The sequence below is a fragment of the Schistocerca serialis genome, chromosome 7 (genome assembly GCF_023864345.2).
Source record: "Schistocerca serialis cubense isolate TAMUIC-IGC-003099 chromosome 7, iqSchSeri2.2, whole genome shotgun sequence".
Classification (NCBI taxonomy): domain Eukaryota; kingdom Metazoa; phylum Arthropoda; class Insecta; order Orthoptera; family Acrididae; genus Schistocerca; species Schistocerca serialis.
Window position 1 is genome coordinate 158,042,828 of NC_064644.1, and position 8,221 is coordinate 158,051,048.

At 45.8% G+C, this 8,221-nt stretch overlaps 1 pseudogene; it reads right to left on the bottom strand.

The window, feature by feature from the left end:
* Positions 1–1,634: 1,634 nt before the first annotated feature.
* LOC126413424 (5S ribosomal RNA) lies at positions 1,635–1,752 on the bottom strand (annotated as a pseudogene).
* Between the last annotated feature and the right edge of the window lie 6,469 nt (positions 1,753–8,221).

Here is an 8,221-nt window from a genome sequence, read left to right on the forward strand (position 1 = left end):
CTGGTTTCTGATTATACTTCTGCGTAATTAATTTCACGTTCTGATCATTGGTGTGTAATAGAGCAATAATATACCAGACAGACAAACAAATAAAGTATTAACGAGATTTTCTCGATTGCAACGCTTATAAATTTCAATGTAATATTTGATCGTATGTATCTGATCATCTTGTACCGAGCAAACGTTTTCACGTTTGGAAAAACAGTAAATTTCCGGTTTCACTTATGTAATTTCAGAAAGAGTGCAGAACATAAAAAGCGAATCCCATCTTTTAAAAATGCAATATTAAAGATCCTTTACAGAGCTTGTTAACGGCCCAAAGCGTTGCATGCTGCAACACACTCTCCTACTGAGTAAACGGCGATGGGTATGAAAAATGTCCAGACACAATAACACCATTCAGGTAAAGGTGATACTAAGCAACCTTCTAAATAACTTCGTGTGATTAATATTCTAGATAAAGAGGGTTTGTTGAAAGCACTGATGTTCATACAGGACGGTTGAAGGATATCTCTCAAAAAGAGTGGCAGAAATACTTTTCTCTTACTCATCGGTTTTTGTACTAGCTTCATCAGCACCCTTTTCTCTCCTGCAACTATATGTGTCGCGCCTTTCAGGCCACTGTCGACTCTACAGTATTTTCGTTCTTTCGTTCCCTGTTTATCGTCTGTCTCATCAGTTAATCAAATTCAAAGGATTTCTGCTGGACACGCCACGAATAGAGTTGCCAGTAAAATATCAGATTGCATCATATTTTCACGTTGCACAGCTTGACGAACACATCTCAATCACCGAAAATAGCAACAACATGCAAATATCATCTTTCGAACTTTACAGATGATAATAAAGATCCAAAAATAGTTCCGGGTGAATAAAGGACGCAGACAGTTTGCATTCAAACTGCAGATTTTAACGCATATTGAGTAGTATGACACATTCTCGGACGATTCTCTGCAGAATGTAATTAGACTTCTTCTGCCATTCTTGCAACAGGATGGTGAAGTGTTGTTGCGCAAGAATAATGCTCTTCCACAATCTGCCCCTAAAAGTCAGTGTGCTCTACAAGACGTGCAACAACTGTCCTGGTCAGCACAATCTCCGGACTTATCTCCACGTGTAGAATATGATAGGACGAAAAGTGACTCTCGCAAGTCGCCAACAGGCAGCTCTTTCAGAACTGCGAGAACTGGTCGAGCAGGTGTAGCAGAATGTATCCCAGGACAGTATTCGCTATCTGGATGCCAGAGTTAACGCCTGCTTTGCCGCCCTTTGGATTCCACATCACATACTAATATGGATGTTTTAGCGTAGATCGATATCTGGTGCTTCAGAACCGCTTGTGCTATTGACCAGCAAATGTAATCATTTCAGGTTCTCCATATGCAACAATAAACCCTCGAGCGAATTGGAAACCTCTAAGAAACTAAACTAAGCTCCTCCGGAAAAGGCCGTCAGGGCCCAACGGTACCGACCGGCCGCCGTGTCATTCTCAGCCCATATGCGTCACAGGATGGGATATGGAGGGGCATGTGGTCAGCACACCGCTTTCCCAGTCGTATGTCTGTTTCCGACACCGGAGCCGCTACTTCAAGTAGCTCCTCATTTTGCCTCACAAGAACTGAGTGCACCCTCCTTGCCAACAGCGCTCTGCAGACCGGATGGTCACCCATCCAAGTGCTATCCCAGCCCGACAGCGCTTAACTTTGGTGATCTGACGGGAACCGGTGTTACCACTGCGGCAAGGCCGTTGGCCGAAACCTCTAAGAGTGTGTACTAATTTTTTTCGGTGAGTGTATTTCAGACGAGTTTAGCAATTCTTAACCGCGCATTTAAATACACTCCTGGAAATTGAAATAAGAACACCGTGAATTCATTGTCCCAGGAAGGGGAAACTTTATTGACACATTCCTGGGGTCAGATACATCACATGATCACACTGACAGAACCACAGGCACATAGACACAGGCAACAGAGCATGCACAATGTCGGCACTAGTACAGTGCATATCCACCTTTCGCAGCAATGCAGGCTGCTATTCTCCCATGGAGACGATCGTAGAGATGCTGGATGTAGTCCTGTGGAACGGCTTGCCATGCCATCTCCACCTGGCGCCTCAGTTGGACCAGCGTTCGTGCTGGACGTGCAGACCGCGTGAGACGACGCTTCATCCAGTCCCAAACATGCTCAATGGGGGACAGATCCGGAGATCTTGCTGGCCAGGGTAGTGGACTTACACCTTCTAGAGCACGTTGGGTGGCACGGGATACATGCGGACGTGCATTGTCCTGTTGGAACAGCAAGTTCCCTTGCCGGTCTAGGAATGGTAGAACGATGGGTTCGATGACGGTTTGGATGTACCGTGCACTATTCAGTGTCCCCTCGACGATCACCAGTGGTGTACGGCCAGTGTAGGAGATCGCTCCCCACACCATGATGCCGGGTGTTGGCCCTGTGTGCCTCGGTCGTATGCAGTCCTGATTGTGGCGCTCACCTGCACGGCGCCAAACACGCATACGACCATCATTGGCACCAAGGCAGAAGCGACTCTCATCGCTGAAGACGACACGTCTCCATTCGTCCCTCCATTCACGCCTGTCGCGACACCACTGGAGGCGGGCTGAACGATGTTGGGGCGTGAGCGGAAGACGGCCTAACGGTGTGCGGGACCGTAGCCCAGCATCATGGACGGTTGCGAATGGTCCTCGCCGATACCCCAGGAGCAACAGTGTCCCTAATTTGCTGGGAAGTGGCGGTGCGGTCCCCTACGGCACTGCGTTGGATCCTACGGTCTTGGCGTGCATCCGTGCGTCGCTGCGGTCCGGTCCCAGGTCGACGGGCACGTGCACCTTCCGCTGACCACTGGCGACAACATCGATGTACTGTGGAGACCTCACGCCCCACGTGTTGAGCAATTCGGCGGTACGTCCACCCGGCCTCCCGCATGCCCACTATACGCCCTCGCTCAAAGTCCGTCAACTGCACATACGGTTCACGTCCACGCTGTCGCGGCATGCTACCAGTGTTAAAGACTGCGATGGAGCTCCGTATGCCACGGCAAACTGGCTGACACTGACGGCGGCGGTGCACAAATGCTGCGCAGCTAGCGCCATTCGACGGCCAACACCGTGGTTCCTGGTGTGTCCACTGTGCCGTGCGTGTGATCATTGCTTGTACAGCCCTCTCGCAGTGTCCGGAGCAAGTATGGTGGGTCTGACACACCGGTGTCAATGTGTTCTTTTTTCCATTTCCAGGAGTGTACATGTAGGCTCTTGTCAGGGCTTAAGAAAATTAGGAGCTTAAGTGGGGTACCACTTCATTGACGTACTGATTTCCCGTGGGCCCAAAATGAGCTAAGCGTTCGCGATGTATGTCCGGTAATGCAACTAGTGCTTTTCTGTGAGCGTGGGATTCATCTGAGATGTGCCCTTTACCCTGTGGCTCCCACAAGATCCAATTTGCACCCCCACACTACTACAGAAGTCAGACAGACGCTCCTAACGCTGAAGAACTTTCAACAATAAATATCTTCTGGAGTCGTCTGCTGTAAGGAAATGAGACAAAAATTCACAAATTTTCTTACGTAACTAGTGGGATACTTGGGTACTGGAGTAGTGCTAGTTAGTGTAAGAAAAACATGAAACTAACGAAAATTTTTATTTATTTATTTATTTTGCAAAAATTCTGAGGAATCTTAATGGCACTTTTAGTTATGAACTTAAAACGTTTTTTCCTGGTTCTTTTCAGAATGTGAAGTTACCTCTTATGGATAGGATTCGCTAATGAAATTTCTATAGAAAGTTTAGGATTGTAATTGACTTGGCAGAATGGCTGCGAGCCACACCTTCTCAACTTAAATAATTATCCGTTAGAATGTTGCTAGGTACGGTCGAGGCTGTCGCGTGTGAAATGCAGTGAACAGTACTATTGTGGAGGAAATATGGGGCTCACAAGAGCTGTAGCGCACAATACCATAAACTGCGATGACTGCTGTCTGCGCCGCTCGCTGCTGACAAATAAGATAACTCTCGTTCTATCTGGATTGACCTCCGCCAATCAAACTCTCCCTATGCCTTGATGAAGTCAAGGACTCCTATTCCCCCCTAGGCTAACTATTGGCATGGTACACCGGTCAGATAACCAGTCCACCGTGATGCCACTCAAAAATTCGCTCGGTGGCGTTTAACTATAACTCTGTCCGTTCACACCGCACAATAAGTGTGGCGGCCAACACAGTGAACAATGCTTAATCACAAGGACTCAATATAGAGTCGCACTCCTATTCGCTCTCGACAGAGGTGCTCTCCCAGTACTGAGGAGAGACTTGTTCCTCGCTCTGTGAGTACACGTACGAGCGCGCACACTTTTGTTACGTGTTCTCGCTCCAAGAGTGACAACGGAACGGCCCCTCTCCACGCCAGACGTGAAGGGGTATATTTTTCGGTCTCTTCCATTACTCCTTCAGCTCAAGGCGTCAGGAATATCGTCTGCCAATCAGCATTGCTCTTCTAAAACGGGAGAATGACCTTTCGTTTAAGGCGACCAATCCGGAAATCTGTAGCATCGGCGTTTGGCGTTTGCTGTCTCCCTGTGAAAACCTCTGAAACTGAGTGCTATGTTTGTAAAGAATGCGTAGGCTGGGCGCTCCCACACAATGTAGCGGAACTTGCTACTAAGCCGAACACGGGGTCGTTCTCCCTTTCACTCAGGCAAACGCTGTCTGTTCTACGGGTGGTCGCCGTCCGACGTAGATAGGTTGAATCGTCCTCTGAGGGGCCGGCGTCTCGGCGAGCGGTCCGCCTCTCCCGAACTAAAAGCTCTTGTGACAGTCGTGTCTTGAATGTGTGTGTGTGTGTACGCCAGCCTCGAGTATTTCATCTCCAGTACGCTTACTTGTTATTTGCATATCGTTTACATGAATTCATACAACATTGACTTTATCTTATGGAGTTTGGGTTCGAATGAAGCGCCTTGATTTGCGGAATATGATTGTGAGAGCGGAATATGTAAGCAATGAAGGTCAAGAGACCACGACGTCTTACAATGCAGCTAGTGGAACGTCACAGGTTCGTTGCGGGGCCCGTGTTTCCCGCGGCCTCTGGCACGGAGGGTATCGAAGACGAGCGACACTGTCGCAGCCGGTGGGCGGGGTGAGCGGCAGCGTTGGCGCCAGCCGCTGCCGGCGGGCAGCGACCTCACGCCGGCTTTTTGCAACGCCGGACCCTGCGCCCTGCGCCGACACTGTGCAGTCCTTCCCGGCACCGGCCGGCCGGCGACTGCAGCGCCGCGCTACGCCTGCGGCCGTCACGCTGCTATTTATAGCCCTGCCGTCACCTAACGCCCGCCCGCGGCCGTCAAGTGTCGCCTCACCTCAGCCTTCACTCAGCTCGCCTGCAACTTCGTCTTAAGTTCGAACTGCCCGTCTTCCGTCATCCCTTCATTCTGCAAAAATCCTCAATAGGCGCACCTGCACGTCACTGTACTGCCTTACACGTGTCGACAGTCCGGTCTAACCAACAAGCTACAATTCCGTGGCTTGGATGTAGGCTGGGCCTGCGAGATAGGTATGGGGAAATACCCACCAGTTAAAACAGATACTGGAATTTAGGTTCTGAACACCGACATTTACCGATATTGGCTAGATGTTGGGTATAACAGGTGTTGTTTATTCTTTTACTAATTAATATTGTTCTTGTTGTGGTCTTCAGTCCTGAGACTGGTTTGATGCGGCTATCCATACTAATCTATCCTGTGCAAGCTTCTTCATCTCCCAGCACTTACTGCAACCTACATCCTTCTGAATCTGCTTAGTGTATTCGTCTCTTGGTCTCCCTCTACGAATTTTAGCCTCCACGCTGCCCTCCAACGCTAAATTGGTGATCCCTTGATGCCTCAGAACATGTCCCACCAATCGGTCTCTTCTTCTTGTCAAGTTGTGCCACATACTCCTCTTCTCCCCAATTCTATTCAGTACCTCCTCATTAGTTATGTGATCTACCCATCTAATCTTCAGCATTCTTTGTAGCACCACATTTCGAAAGCTTCTATTCTCTTCTTGTCCAAACTATTTATCGTCCATGTTTCACTTCCATACATGGCTACACTTACATACAAATACTTTCAGAAACGACTTCCTGACACTTAAATCCATACTCGATGTTAACTAATTTCTCTTCTTCAGAAACGCTTTCCTTGCGATTGCCAGTCTGCATTTTATATCCTCTCTACTTCGACCATCATCAGTTATTTTGCTCCCCAAACAGGAAAACTCCTTTACTACTTTAAGTGTCTCATTTCCTAATCTAATTCCCGCAGCATCACCCGATTTAATTCGACTACATTCCATTATTCTCGTTTTGCTTTTGTTGATGTTCATCTTATACCGTCCTTTCAAGACACTGTCCATTCCGTTCAACTGCTCTTCCAAGTCCTTTGCTGTCTCTGACAGAATTACAATGTCATCAGCGAACCTCAAAGTTTTTGTATCTTCTCCATGGACTTAAATACCTATTCCGAATTTTTCTTTTGTTTCCTTTACTGCTTGCTCAATATACAGATTGAATAACATCGGGGACAGGCTACAACCCTGTCTCACTCGCTTCCCAACCGCTGATTCCCTTTCATGACCCTCGACTCTTATAACTGCCATCTGGTTTTTGTGCAAATTGTAAATAGCCTTTGGCTCCCTGTATTTTACCCCTGCCACCTTTAGAATTTGAAAGAGAGTATTCCAGTCAGCATTGTCAAAATCTTTCTCTAAGTCTACAAATGCTAGAAATGTAGGTTTGCCTTTCCTGTGAGATAGGTATGGGAATTACGCACCAGTTAAAACATACTGGTATTTTAGTTCTGAACACTGACATTTATCGGTATTGGCTTGCTGTTGGGTATAACAGGTGTTCTTTATTCTTTTATTTATAACCCAGCCGAAAAACGGCATTATCACTTAGCTATAGCTTCAGCGCATTTTTTTCTTTTTTCTTCTTTCGTTTCACCCTCTTTGCGGTACGCTGGATCAATCGTTTCTTTGTGCGTTGTTCTTTTCTTAGGGCCCAGTATTTCTTCATTCTTTCTGATCTTCTTCTCCTCTCTTCTTCCGAGATGAAGGATTAGGACGTTTCTGTGGATTTGTGTTCGAACCTTATGTTTTCATCTTTAGTAATTAACTTAGCTGCTCGATCAATAAGTGAATTTTCTGAAATCCTTAATTCTACTAGGTGTTTCTCAGTTTCTTTAAACCAGTTTGGCTTCGTTTTTCGGTTACGGAAGAAGTCAAAGATTTGTTTAGTTAATCTGGTGGAATTCATTCTGAGAATATGACAAGTAAAAATTTATTCTCCTTTTTCGCATAGAATTTGAAAGTTTTATCAATTTTACTGTACAGAGTTTCATTTTTGATGTATATAATCTTATTGTCTTCAAATTTTGGCCCAATGATTTTTCTTAAAATTTTTCTTTCCTTTAGCTCAAGTTTCTCCATTTGGCCTTTGAACGTCATGTTAAGTGTTTCTGCTGCATACAGTGCTTCTGGCTTAATCACTCTCTTGTAATGTGTAATTTTGGACCCCCATGAAAGGCGTTTTTTGTTGTATGTATTTTTTGTTAGTTGGAAGGCCAATTCAAGTTTATTTTTTCTGGGTTCCAGTGCTTTGCTTTCCCCAGCATTCCAACTAATCCATCCTCCGAGATATCTTCCGTCCTTGAACATTGAGGTAATTACATGAGTGCTTGATGTTTGTCAATATCTTAATTTTTTCAAAGGAGATGTGAAAACCTATTTTAGCTGCTTGTTGCTTTCGTTCAAGGATTTGCTCCCGTGCTTCTTCCGTTGTTTCAGCAAACAGGGCCATGTCATCTGCAAAAGCAATGCAATTTACTTTAAGGTTCTTCTATATGCAACTCAGTCTTATACCACTCTTAATATTTGTGTTCCATTCTCTGACTACTTTCTCAAGCGCACAATTGAACAGCAATGGGGAGAGCCCATCCCCCTGTCGCACTCCCGTTTTTATTTCAAAGGGTTCCGATAGTTCGTCCATAAATGTAACTTTCGAAAATGTATTTGTAAGGGTCGCTTTTATAATATTAGTTTTTACATAAACCTTTTTAAAAAAAGAGTAATATTTATTCTTAAGAGTAGCATTTGTTTGAAATATGGCGTTATTACACAAAATGGGGAAAGAGATCAGTGATATTTAAATAAAAGTGCAGACAGTAATGAGCA